This window comes from Bos javanicus, chromosome 29, assembly GCF_032452875.1.
Source record: "Bos javanicus breed banteng chromosome 29, ARS-OSU_banteng_1.0, whole genome shotgun sequence".
Taxonomy (NCBI): Eukaryota; Metazoa; Chordata; class Mammalia; order Artiodactyla; family Bovidae; genus Bos; species Bos javanicus.
The window spans coordinates 50,173,973-50,188,134 of NC_083896.1; the positions used below are offsets into that span (position 1 = coordinate 50,173,973).

The 14,162-nt window shown below is 54.6% G+C and overlaps 1 long non-coding RNA gene across 1 annotated transcript; it reads left to right on the plus strand.

Moving 5' to 3' along the window:
• The first annotated feature begins 5,613 nt into the window (after positions 1 to 5,613).
• Positions 5,614 to 5,955, plus strand: LOC133241630 (uncharacterized). The gene is made up of 2 exons (XR_009734655.1): positions 5,614 to 5,699; positions 5,843 to 5,955. It is a non-coding gene; the product is annotated as an uncharacterized LOC133241630 (long non-coding RNA).
• The last annotated feature ends 8,207 nt before the right edge of the window (positions 5,956 to 14,162 follow it).

The following is a 14,162-nucleotide window of genomic DNA, read 5'->3' on the forward strand; positions in this document are numbered from 1 at the left end:
TCTGTGTCTCCCTGTCCCCCCCGCCTCTCCCTGTCTCCACATCTCTCCCTGTTTCCCTCCGTCTCTCCCTGTGTCCCTTCTGTGTCTCCCTGTCCCCCCATCTCTGTCTCCTGTCTCTCCCTGTCCCCCGTCTCTCCCTGTCCCCCTCTGTCTCTCTGTGTCTCCATCCCCACTCTTTGACATCTGTATGCAAGAGACCCTCGACATGACCCTCCCCCAGAGCTGTGCTCCTACACGCGCTTTTGTGCCCCACTACCTGCTGGACGCTGCCCGGCTGGTTGCGGACACGTGCCCATCCACACACGGCCACCCCAGAGCCCCGGCCTCCCCACTGCGGGAGAGCCACCCCCTGTGGGGAGAAACCTGGCCGTCACACTGGAGCCTGGCTCTGCCTTCCACCGCACACCCTGTCCACCAACGGGGCCATCATTCCCAGCCTGGGACGCGCTTCACGCTCACCCACACCCCAGCGGCCTGGCTGACACCCCGTCCGGCCCGTCTCAGTCCCACCATTTGTGATGAGCCCGAAGCGATCTTCTCGGAACCTGGCCGGTCCCTCCCGTCCTGCCCTGCATCTGGCAGCCTGCCATCACAGAGCCGCGACGGAGGGCTCTAGAAAGCATGACCATCCCCTCTCACTCCCCCCTTCGAAGCCCGCTGGCCCCCCGCTGTCCTCAGAAGATTGGCTACAATCCTTGGGAGGCCAGTGCCCTCGGCCGAGCACGGGTCCTCCCGTGGGGCTGGCTGAGCGCGCACACGGAGAGGGGCGGCGAGTGTCCACGCCGTCATCCCTCAGGACAGACGGCATCTCCTCTCTGCCCCGTGTTTTATTATTAAATGACATCAGCTAATCCAGTTCATAGTTCATGGCCTGCGCATCTGAATCTTCTGCTGAACCTATTTCCAGCCATTCCACACCTCAGCCCCTGGTGATCCTGGTGAAGTCAGGGGAAGCGCGGCTTTGGGGGTTCGTGCATTCACCGCGTTCACACCGCCACTCCACGTGCAAACACGGTCCTCCCGCATGGACGAGGCTGTGCCCCGTGCATCCACCCCGCCAGCCCCGCCGCCTCGGGCTCTGGATCTGATGTGCCAAAACCTTGTCAGAGACCAAACACCAGGTTTCAGGTATTCTGAATTTTCTGGGTTTTTTCCCCTCCTTATTTTCTATTTCTTTATTTTACCCTTTAATCTTTACCAATTTACCTCTTTCAAAAAAATTTATTAAGTCAAAACCTCTGTCTCTAACTCCCTTAACGGTTGTTTTTATGTAAACAAAAGAATCACAGCATACATGTTATTCAGCATCCTGACAAGTTTTCCTGAATTTGTCCATTCCTTTAAAGGTTAAAAATTAAAAAACTCGGATCTTTGTTACTAGGCAAACAACACAGGAACAAACAAAGGAAAAGCTACACCACACCCCCAACTCCCCCTAACTCCAATCTGGGGTATCAACAGGAGTGTATTTTAGGGGTAATTGTTCAGCTTTCTGTGCTAATGTGGACACGGAGCGTTCTTTTTTTCTCTTCTAAAATGGGAGCATCTTGAGGTCACATCTGCAGATGGAGCCCCCTCTTGTCGGCCGTTGCGTAATATTCCCTGGTCGAGTTGTATCACCACCTACAGAATGATTGCTCTGCTGGTGGAAAATCGTATTATTTCCAGATTGTTTGTTGTGTTCTGTTTTTCAGTTTCCATGACACGGAGTCCCGCAGCGGACCTCCTTGTTTATGAATCTCTGTGCTGACATGTTTCCACTAAGCCTAAGGTCCACAGGGGGCTGGAGGAGCCAGGAGATATTTGCAATTCAAATGAAACAGATGAGAACAATAAGACTCGCAGAAACATGGAAAAATCATGTAAATGAGAAATTCACACAGCAAAGCCCGACGGCCAGCACGCACTTGGAGGGGCCAGTAGCAATGGTTCCAACGTGATGGAGACGAGGCCAGTGCACACCCCAGCTCTGGGGGGAGGCAGAGGGTGTCCGTTACAGCCGGGAAGCCCGCCAGCTCTGCCCAGGCCTCTCCCCGTTTCCCATGGAAAGCCCTGCACCGCGACAGACCCCTCAGACCTGGGCCACTCCAGAACGTGGCGTGCGCTCAACCTCTCTCCCCTGCTGCCCGCAATCGTCAGCAGCAGACGCGGGTCTGCAGGCACCTGCCTCCCGCCCAGCTCTCTGACTGCGTTGCTCTCCTGAGGCTCTTCCTGCCTCCGTCCCCATCGCCCAGCACCACCCCGTCAGCAATGCCCAAGTATCAGTGGCGACGCGGGCGGTCTCTGAGTCTTCCTCTCAGTGGTGGTGGTTTGGGAACCACAGTCCACATTTCCTTCTTTCTTATTGGAGTATAATGGCTTTGCAATGCCTTCTCGGTGTCTGCTGTACAATGAAAGGGAACCAGCTATATATTTACACATACCCCCTCCCTCGGGAGCCTCCCTCCCACCCCCGACCCCAGCCCAGTCCTCTAGGTCGCCACGGAGCGCAAGCTGAGCTCCTGTGCTGTAGAGCGGGTGCCCACCAGCGGTCCATTTCACACATGGCGGTGGATGTATGGCAGGGCGACTTTCTCGACCTTCCCCCACAGGGCCCACACACCCACCCCTACATTCGCATCTCTGTTCCTGCCCTGCGTGTGGGTTCTTCCGTACCATTTCCCAGATTCCACACGTCTGCGTTAATACATGGTATTTTGTGTTTCTTTCTCTGACTTGCTTCACTCTGTACGACAGACTCTAGGTCCGTCCACAGCACTGCATGGTCCATATTTTCAAGTCCTGCTCCCCACTGGCTTTTGAAAAACGATGTTTCCCCCAGGTAAGCAGCTTCTTTGCATCCTTGTTTGACATTGGGTCTTGCAGGGAATGGTTTTACAAATGCTCTGTGGGCGTATGTGGAGAGGCTTTCTTTCACCAGGTTTTCCAAAAACCAGCCATCTCTCGTGTTCCTTTCTGGGGGGGACCCTTGTGGGCACACTGTGGGGAATACAGCTGTTCCCTCTTTAGAGCGAGGAGCCCCAGCCTTCCCGTCTCCGGGGGAAGAAGATGGGCTAGCGGGACGGGCCCTCCATCAGCCCCAGCCCTGCTCCGCATCCTGACCCCCAGGGGCCCGCTTCCTGAGTGAGGACCAGCCCACGTCCCCTTGAAGGAGGTGCCGTCCCCCGTGGCCATGGACTTGTCCCGGTACAGCTGTGCTCCAGTCCCTCAGGATGTGCTGAGACTGGATTTTGAAAAAAAGGAAGGTCATGGTCACACGCGAGTCAGAGCTGGTAATGTGGGAAACAGGTGAACAGCAGGATTTCAACCCCAATCCGGGGCAGGCCTGCTTCTGCCTCCATCCTGCAGTGACCCCACAGTCCCTGGATCCCGGTAACAGGGGGCACAGACAGGTCCCCGGGGCTCCGTGTCCCACTGGGCTCAGAGGTCACCACCCCGCAGGGCCCGGCCTGCCCCTGGGGACCGGGAGGCTGAGGCCGCCCTCCAGATGCACTGTGCCCTCCAGTCCCACGGCGCAGGGTCCCAGCGTGGGTTCAGAGCAGGACAACCCGCTCAGTGGGGTCAGGACGCCGACAAGCCGTTCCTGGGTCCACCTCCCTTCCTGACTGGGTCACCACAGCCTCTGGCTTCCTCATGGAGCTGAGAACTGGCCAGCGTCCGCCTCCAGCCACACGGACCAGGGTCTGCAGAGACCCTGCCAGCCCCATGCGGACCCCACACAGGAGCGCCCAGCTGACTGCGCCCTGGGGGAGCGGCAGCCGCGCTGGGGCCTCAGGAGACGCTCGCCTTCCGGGCAGTGGGAGGTGAATTCAGTGAAACCCAGGAGGGCCCCCAACCCCAGGTCTGTTCAGGCTTCTCCAAAGTGCAGGGAGGGGCGTGTCCCTGACGCCCACCGCCATCGAGAAAGGCACACCATGACCAGGGGCCTGCTCGACTGCTGGAGGGGACCCCGGCGGCGTTCCCTGCGGTCCTGTGCGTGACTCATTTACCAGGACGCCAGAGGGGCTCAGCCCCGAGGGAGACCGAGGTAGGTGGGGGGCCCCACGGCCCAGCGCAGGCCCCATCAGCTCTGCTCCGGGGCTCACCTGTGTCCCGGTGCTACTGGCCGATCGAGGTCCCACACGCGGGCTCCAGAAGCCCTAGGGGAGCAAGGAACTCTTCTCTTTTTTATTTAGAAAAATCCTTTCTTTCTCTTGTATTTTAACAGGAAAATAACCCTTTGGTCAGGTGACACACCCCTACTGGGGCCTGGTCCCACCCGACGGACCTGCTCCAGCCGGGAGGACCAGGGCCCGGGGATCCGTCAGCCCCCGGCTCGTCCCGCAAGCTCCCCAGGACGCTGTGCTTCCTGCGAGTCAGACTCTGAGGCAGGGACTCACGAGACGGGAGCACACGCAGGGTAGAGGAGCAGACCCTGTCCACGGGGCTGCAGGAGCCCCTCGGGAGTGTCCCTGGAGCTGCCTCCCTGTCCTTCATCTGTCCTCCGTCAGCTCAGGCCACCGTTGGAAGGGCTTAGCCCCCAGATTCCGCAGCCCCCACGCTGGAGAGATGCTTAGGTGGGGACACACAGCTGCTGCCACAAGCAGCTCGTCTGGGGCACGAATGGGGGTCGGGCATGGAGTGCCTCCCAGCAGAGGCTCCGGGACCTCTCCAGGCTCCTTGCCCAGGTGTCCTGGCCCGGGGAGTCTCTCACTTCCAACCGCGAAGGAGAAAGAGGCCCAGAGAAGGGAAAGGCAGGTGCCGGCCGGAGTGGGCCTCACTCCTGCCCACTCCCTGTCCCTGAGACCCAGGCCCCACTGGACCTCGGGGGAGGCTGGGCCTGGGGAGCAGGGCCCACGAGCCCTGCTGGGGCTCACAGCGTGGGAGTCTTGGGAGGACAAGAACGCACCCTGAGGGCAGGGGGCCCTGCGCCGGACGCCAGGCAGGGAGGCTGGGCTGGTGGGTCCCGCATGGGGCTGCCCGTCCTACACACGGAACCCCAAGGATGAGCCCGCGGGAAGAGCTGCAGCCTCCTCTGGGGCCCTGGGCTAAAGGCACTCGGGGCCCAGAGAAGCTTTGCTCCCAGGAAGGCCGGGAAGGCCAGGCCAGCGCCCACCTCACCGTTTGCCGGGCAACAGTGCCATCTGGTGGCCATCTCTGCACACTGCGCCCACCCCCTTCACAAGGGACACGATGCCCTCCAGCCTCGCACCCCAGCCAGCAGAAGGTGACTTTCTCTTTAATTACACAGCTGAATTCAGGAGCTTACTGAGCTCATCAGGAAAGAGTTACAAGTTCCTAAAAGCACTCTTGGAAAAGCGGCCGGGGTACCTATAGTCGCATCGGCCTCCCCCAGAGCATCTGCTGTGGATGAACCTGACCTTGGCGCATCTGTCCAGGGTGGCCGGCAGTGGGGGGGGGGGGGCGGTGAGGAGGGGGTGTGACCACAAAGATCTGCTCTGTGTCTTCCAAACGTTCCCCACTTTTGAATCCACGGGGGCAGCTACAGTAAGAGGTTCTAGCAATCACCAGGCCCCTGTGACATCACAGACGACGTCGCGGGATGTGAACATCCTGGAGCCCTGACGGCAGCTCTCCAGGGCTCAGGAGCAGACAGCAGGCAATTTCAAGAGGATCTCATCTCCCCAGCGTGATGGCTCACTCAGTGTGTCCCCGCAGCCCAGCCTTGGTCAAACACCAGTCCAGATGTTGCCCCGAAGGTGCTTTCTGATGAGATTAGCAGTTAAATTAGGAGACTTAGAGGAAAGCAGGTCTCCTGCCCTCCGAGGGGTGGGCCTCACACACTCAGTCAAAGGCCTGACGGCCAAGACTGAGGTTTCCCAGAAAAGGTTTCAACCTCCAGGTGGCAACACAGGGAACCAGCCTGCGTTCCTGCCCACGGAGCTCCGATGCGCCCCCTCCCCCAGCTGCATGAACCAGCTCCTTAGAATAAACCTCACGGAGAGAGAAGACCAACAGGGTGCACACCCACCGACTGGCTGTTGCTCAGGGTACTGGGAGGTGTGCTCCGCATCCTAGGAAACAGTGACGTGCCCACTGCTGACTGGGGCTGGGTGTGACCGGGGCCCCACGTGCGTGTAGCGGGGCAAGGCTGTCGGGGTCCACCTGGTGTCCCTGGTCTGGGGGAGCTGGGAGGCCCCTGGGAACACTCAGGGGCTCATGCAAACCTCCCACCTCCAGTTACTGAGCAGCACTGAACGCCCCACCTGACGGCACGCGGGCACACCCAGGGGCCCAGTGAGTACAGTTCTTTTACCTCTGGGAGACTTTCCTGAATGATGCGCTTTTGCTGGCAAAACCAGAAAGAGAGTCGCTTTGCCTGGGCCGGTGTCACCCGCATGGCCGTAAGCGAACCAGACTCTGACCTGCATCCTCAGAAAACGGGTGACGTGTGACAGACGGCATCTCGAAACCAGTGGGTCTTATCAGACAAGCGCTCCACCCCGGTTATGCGTCCTGTCTGTCTGTCTGTCGCCACCCAAGGTTCTGCCGATCATTTCAACGCGAAGACGGGCTTGAGGTTTGTACCTGTTGTGGAATCCTGCCCCAAGGCCGCAGGGGTGAGGCCTTGCCTCGAGGCCTCGGCCACGGCAGTGGAGCCCAGAACCAAGGTCACCTCCGGGGCTGACTGAGCCCCTCTCTAATTGTTGCCAGAAGGCTCCTGACCGCCACCAGCAGGCTTCCTGATCGCAGTTGGGCAGAATGCCCATCTCCAGTCACCCCATGGCGCCCTAAGCGATCACCTAACGCCAACCTTCCAGCAGGAACTTTCTTCGTCTCGAGGCCATAAAAGTTGGCTGCTAACCGCAGTGGGCTCTCCCTGGCAGTCAGGAGGTCAGCCCGTTGCTCTCTAAGAGCTCACTTTGACTCTGCTCTCTGCTCTCGACAGCCTTACTCCTTTCTGAAACGCTCTCTGTCCGGACATTCTTTTCCAGCCCGCACTCGGACCGCCAACGACACCCATGCCTCCTGGCAGGCCTCGTGGGTGATGCCTTCTTCTACCCTCTGTGACGTCACAACCCCCCACGGTCCCCGGGAACCTGACGGCAGAGTGACCTCAGCCCCAGGTCCGGGGACCCTCGTGGCCAGACCTGCCTTGAGCAGCCAAGGAGAGGGGTGCCTCCGCCCTTTCCCCGCTGGTACCAGCAGGTGGGCCAGGGCGCTGCTGACGAAAGGCAGCCTCTGTGATGCGGTTTCCCCCCGGGGGCCAGGGATGCAGCTGAAGGCTGGCCCCACACATTTCTGGGGACCGTGAACACAGAGCTGATGGGTTCGGTCACACCTGTAAACCATGGGCAGCGTCTGGTAGGCGGAACACATCCTCCCTGGCCCAGGCCCTCTGGCTGCAGCTCTTAACACAAACTGCTGCTGTTTCCCCCCAAAGGGGCTTTCTTCCAGATGGTTCCTGGTCCATGAGGAGCCACCAGCCGGGAGGTCCTGGGCCCCAGAGGGTGCAGCGGGAGCCCGAGTGGCTGGTCCCTGCAGAGGCGGAACTGGGGGGCTGCGGAGGGCTGTCAGCCAGCCCACAGCGGCACAGTTGAGGCAGGACTCAGGGCCTGCTCACCACCGGAGCTCCGAGTTATCGGATAACGTGTGAGTGGGCCCTCTTTCTCCACGTTTCTACTTTAAATGGTGCTGACAAACTCAGCTAATGTGTGTTTCTGTCATTTTAAAGGTAGCCAGAACCCCAAGAATTCAAAAATTAGAATTCCCCCGATGTCACCCACTCCTGGCAGGACTGGGCTTCCCACCACGGACGTGAAGGCCTCTGAGGCCGAGGCCCGCCATCCAGCCAGGCCCGCCCGCCGCCCCCGCGGCGTTCCCAGGCTGAGCTTTGCTGCAGGCTGCAGACAGCGCCTCTCTGCACAGCCGGCCTTATCTCACAGCAGCAGCTGTGGGAGAGATTAGCTCTTAAGATGAGCTTGGATTTGAAATATTTTTGCCAAAGACAGAAATGTTTGAAGATACCAAGTTCCCAACGTCAGTTTATCGAAAGGTATTTGGGCCTTTGCAGGCCAGCGCTGAGGGCCGCTGAAATCTGCCTGCTGGGAACATTCCGTGGGGCTTTACAGCTTCGCCACAGACCCTGGCCACTCTGGGGGCCGCTGGGGGCAGGGGCTCAGAAGGGGACGGGCTGGCTGCCTTTCGGAATCCCTGCTCTGGTCTCACGGTGGGAAACGGGTGGGAAGAAAAGCATTAAGGAAACACAGCTTGAGACCCATTCCCTGCCTTAAAGAAAATCACACGAAATGGCGATTCTTTTGTACGAGGGAGATGTTACCATGAATGCACTCACTGAATTTTCATTCTTCAGACGCACACACCACACACACCCCCCACCGTTTCAGGCTTCCATTAGCCCGTAACGAAATATCGCTTCAGAATCAACAGTCTTTGTGAGTAAGGACACCCACCCACTGCCTTGCACTAACGTGGCTCGAGTCCACTTTCCTGGTGTCAAATCAACTAGGTTTTACCACTTCCATGTCAGCGCTAAGGGGGCTTCCCTGGAGGCTCAGACGCTAAGGGATCCTCCTGCCACCCAGGAGGCCCAGGTTCGATCCCTGGGTCACAAAGATTCCAACTGAGCAACTAATACTAGCATCAGCTCTCAGCTCAGTTCAGCCGCTCAGTCGTGTCCGACTCTGCGACCCCATGGACCGCAGCACGCCAGGCCTCCCTGTCCATCCTCAACTCCTGGAGCCTACTCGAACTCTGAGGGTTTATAAAACACCATTTTGACGTGATTTGTAATATTTAAAACTGCCCGTGGGTTCTGTGAAATGCACGCTTTTGAGGGGACTGGAAGCAGAGAAGGGCAGAAATAACACGTGCTGAAGCCGCCCCCGCACGTCAGGAGTTAAACGGCAGAGACATGTTGTTCGTTCCCAAATAGCCCGCTAATCCCCTGAATAAAGTTCCCATCCCACGGCCCCGGGTTGCTTGCTGTAGATAAGTTTGCTTTCAGCCTAGGAACCTTGCAAACAAGCAGAGATAAGACAGGCAAAGTAAAAATAACTGCTAACAACTTGAGGCTTTGCAGGAGCCTTGAGATCCAGCCTACGTGAGCAAGCAGCAGGACAAACAAATGTTCTGCTCCCTTGAAGGCCAGGTGGCTCCAGGAAGTCTGCAGTCCGCCTGCACCCTTTCATCTCCAATCCCCTGCTCGCCCTTTGCATTAGCGCAAAAGAAGCCGCATCCTACCCCAAAGAACGTGGTTCTTTAGGACATTAGTCCACCATCTTCTGGGCCTGCCGGCCTCTGAATGAAGGCACTACTCCTTCCCCGAGAGCTCACCCCTGGACTCCCTGGCCTGCTGAGCAGCCAGCTGTGCAGCCTGGGACTGGGCAACAGAAGGACCCTGGGAGAAGGAGCGACACTCACGGTTTCACATAAAAAACCTCACTGGTGGCCTTCCTGGTGGCTCAGTGGTGAAGGAGCCTGCTGCCAATGCAGGAGACACAGGTTCCATCCCTGATCTGAGAGGACCCCCCGTGCAGGGGAGCAAATGAGCTCGTCTGCCATGACTATTGAGCAGGCCCAGGAGCTGCAACTGCTGAGCTCATGTGCCCCAACTGCCGACGTCCTCACGCCCCTGAGCCCGCGCCACGCAGTGAGAGACGTGCCGAAGTGAGAAGCCTGAGCAGCAGCTGGAAGTGGCCCCGCTCAGCACAGCCAGACAAAAGCCCTCACGGCAGCAGAGACCCAGCAATGCCGAAGATACACGGACGTCTTTGAAAAGCACGCTTCTCAAGTCAGAACGAGAAAGACAAACTGCATATTAACACGTATACATGGGATCTACAAAAACGGTGCGAATGAAGCTGTTTCAGGGCAGGAAGAGAGACTCGGACATAGGACAGCCTGTGGACACAGAAGGGGCAGGGGGGCGGGACAGATTTCGCGGGTGGTGCTGAGACGCATGCACCACCATGTCTGAAACAGGTAGCTGACAGGAAGTTGCTTTAGCACAGGGCTGGCAACCTGATGCCAGGCCTGGGACAACCTAGAGAGGTGGGAGGCTCAAGAAGAGGGGGACACATGTATACTTCTGGCCGATCCATGTTGATGTATGGCAGAAACCAAGACATCAGAAAGCAATTATCCTCCAATTAAAAGTAAATACATTTTTTTAAAAAAGTAAATTTTAAAAAACACTTCTAATACATGAGTTCACAGCGAACGTTGCCATGGTGACCAGCATCCCTCATCCATGAGCGCTGCCAGCAGCCAACCCCTCAGGACTGTTACTCCTCTCCACACTCTGAGCGTCTCTCCGCAGCATCTAGTGAGCAATGAAAACAGGAAGATCGTTTCGCCTCTGTTTCCCCCCGTTTCTGACACTTCTCCTTTGTTGCACAGCTTTTGGATTCTCTATTAACAGCTTTTCACTGTTTTCTCTTTGCATTTCAGTCTGTGTGGTTCGCGGGCCCTATCTTTAGTTCAGATTCTTTCCTCAGCTGTATAGAGACTCCTGATGACCCTCTTAGGAGGCATTTTTAGTTCTGTTACTGTGTTTCCTTTCCTCTTCTCCTTTGCCTTTCACTTCTCTTCTTTTCTCAGCTATTTATAAGGCCTTCTCTGACAACCATTTTTCCTTTTTACATTTCTTCTTCTTGGGGATGGTCACTGCCTCCTGTACAATGTCATGAACCTCCATCCATAGTTCATCAGGCACTCTGTCTATCAGATCTAACCCCTTGAATCTGTTTCTCACTTCCACTGTATAATCATAAGGGATTTTATTTAGGTCATACCTGAATGGTCTAGTGGTTTTCCCCACTTTCTTCAATTTAAGTCTGAATTTGGCAATAAGGAGCTCATGAGCTGAGCCATAGTCATCTCCTGGTCTTGTTTTTTCTGACTGTATAGACCTTTTCCATCTTCGGCTGCAAAAAATATAATCAATCTGATTTGGTGTTGACCATCTGGTGATGTCCATGTGTAGAGTCGTCTCCTGTGTTGTTGGAAGAGGGTGTTTGCGATGACCAGTGCACTCTCTTGGCAGAACTCCATTAGCCTTGGCCCTGCTTCATTCTGTGCTCCAAGGCCAACTTGCCTGTTACTCCAGGTGTCTCTTGACTTCCTACTTTCACATTCCAGTCCCCTATGATGAACAGGACAGCTTTTTTGGGTGTTAGTTCTAGAAGGCCTTGTCAGTCTTCATAGAAGGGTGCGACTTCCGCTTCTTTGGAATTAGTGTTTGGGGCACAGACTTGGATTACTGTGTTATTGAATGATTTGCCTTGGAAACAAACAGATCATTCTGTCATTTTTGAGATTGCATGAAGTACTGCATTTTGGACTCTTTTTTTGACTATGAGGGCTATTCCATTTCTTCTAAGGGATTCTCGCCCACAGTACTGGATATAATGGTCATCTGAGTTAAATTCACCCATTGGGGTCCATTTTTGTTCACTGATTCCTAAAATGTCAGTGTTCACTCTTGCTGTCTCCTGTTTGATCACTTCCAATTTGCCTTGATTCATGGATGTAACATTCCAGGTTCCTATGCGATATTGCTCTTTACAGCATCAGACTTTACTTCCATCACCAGTCACATCCACAACAGGGTGCTGTAGCTTTGGCTCAGCATCTCCATTTCTTCTGGAGCTATTTCTCCACTGATCTCCAGCAGCATATTGGGCACCTACTGACCTTTGGAGTTCATCTTTCACTGTCATATCTTTTTGCCTTTTCATACTGCTCATGGGGTTCTCAGATATACCCATCTTAAAGCAGAGCTCCAAAGAATAGCAAGCAAAGAGAAGAAAGCCTTCCTTTGTGATCAGGGCAAAGAAAGAGAGGAAAACAACAGAATGGGAAAGACTAGAGATCTCTTCAAGAAAATTAGAGATGCCAAGGGAACATTTCATGCAAAGATGGGCTCAATAAAGGACAGAAATGGCATGGACCTAACAGAAGTGGAAGATATTAAGAAGAGGTGGCAAGAATACACAGAACTGTACAGAAAAGATCTTGATCCAGATAACCATGATGGTGCAATCACTCACGTAGAGCCAGACATCCTGGAATGTGAAGTCAAGTGGGCCTTAGGAAGCATCACTATGAACAAACCAAGTGGAGGTGATGGAATTCCAGCTGAGCTACTTCAATCCTAGAAGATGATGTTGTGAAAGTGCTACACTCGATATGCCAGCACATTTGGAAAACTCAGCAGTGGCCACAGGACTGGAAAAGTCAGTTTTCATTCCAGTCCCAGAGAAAGGCAATGCCAAAGAATGTTCAAATTACCACACAATTACACTCATTTCACACACTAGCAAAGTAATGCTCAAAATCCTTCAAGCTAGGTTTGTGAACCGAGAACTTCCAGATGTTCAAGCTGGATTTAGAAAAGTCAGGGGAACCAGAGATCAATTGACAACATCCATTGGATCATAGAAAAAGCAGGAAAATTCCAGAAAAATACCTACTTCTGCCTCATTGGCTATGCTAAAACCTTTGACTTGTGGTCACAATAAACTGTGGGAAATTCTTCAAGAGATGGGAATCCCAGACCACCTGACCTGCCTCTTGAGAAACCTATATGCAGGTCAGGAAGCAACAGTTAGAACTGGACATGGAACAACAGACTGGTTCCAAATAGGAAAAGGAGTACGTCAAGGCTGTATGTTGTCACCCTGTTTATTTAACTTTTATGCAGAGCACATCATGAGAAACGCTGGGCTGGAAGAAGCACAAGCTGGAATCAAGATTGCCGGGAGAAATATCAATAACCTCAGATATGCAGATGACACCACCCTTATGGCAGAAGGTGAAGAGGAACTCAAAAGCCTCTTGATGAAAGTAAAAGAAGAGATTGAAAAACCAGGCTTAAAAGTCAACATTCAGAAAATGAAGATCGTGGCATCTGGTCCCATCACTTCATGGCAAATAGATGGGAAACAGTGGAAACAGTGAGAGACTTTATTTGCTTGGGCTCCAAAATCACTGCAGATGGTGACTGCAGCCTTGAAACTGAAAGACACTTGCTCCTTGGAAGAAAAGCTATGACCAACCTAGACAGCATATTCAAAAGCAGAGACTTTGCCACCAAAGGTCCATCTAGTCAAAGCTATGGTTTTTCCAGCGGTCATGTGTGGATGTGAGAGTTGGACCATAAGGTCAACTGCTGAAGAACTGATGCTTTTGAACTGTGGTGTTGGAGAAGACTCTTAAGAGTCCTTTGGACTGCAAGATCAAACCAGTCAATCCTAAAGGAAATCAGTCCTGAATATTGATTGGAAGGACTGATGCTGAAGCTGAAACTCCAATATTTTGGCCACCTGATGCAAAGAACCAAGTCATTAGAAAAGCCCGTGATGTTGGGAAAGATTGAAGGCAGGAGGAGAAGGGGGCGACAGAGGATGAGATGGTTGGATGGCACCACCGAGTCTATGGACATGAGTTTGAGCAAGCTCTGGGAGGTGGTGAAGGGCAGGGAAGCCTGGCGTGCTGCAGTCCATGGGGTTGCAAAGTCAGACACGGCTGAGTGACTAAACAGCTGCTGTGTGTCCTATTTCTAGCATTTAAATTTTTTAGTTTATTTTTTAAGTTTATTTTTAATTGGAGGATAGTTGCTTTGAAAGTGAAGAAAGGGTCAGTCATTCTGTCGTGTCCAAGACCCCTTGGACTGTAGCCCTCCAGGCTCCTCTGTCCATGAGATTCTTCAGGCAAGAATACTGGAGTGGGCAGGCATTGCCTTCTCGGGGGGTCGCTGAGCCAGCGATAGAACTACGGTCTCCTGCGTGGCAGGTGGTTCTTTACCGTCTGAGCCGCCAGGGAAGCCCAGTGCAATTCATTTTTAATTGGACGATAATTGCCTTACAATACTGTATTTGTTTCCGCCAGACAGCAACGTGAATCAGCTCTGTGTAGACACACACCCCTGTTCCTTGAGCCTCCCCCCGCCCCTCTGGGTCCTCACGGAGTGCCAGGCTGAGCCCCCGTGTCACCCAGCAGCTTCACACCAGGTGCACACTCACACGTGGCCCTGCGTACGTGTCCATGCGGCTCGCTCAGTTCCTCCCACCCTCCCTTCCCCCGCTGTGTCCACAAGTCCACTCTCTACACCTGTGTCTCCACTTCTGCCCCGCAAATAGGTTCATCAGCACCATTTTATTCTGTCTTATAATTCTGATCTTCCTGCTGAAATTACC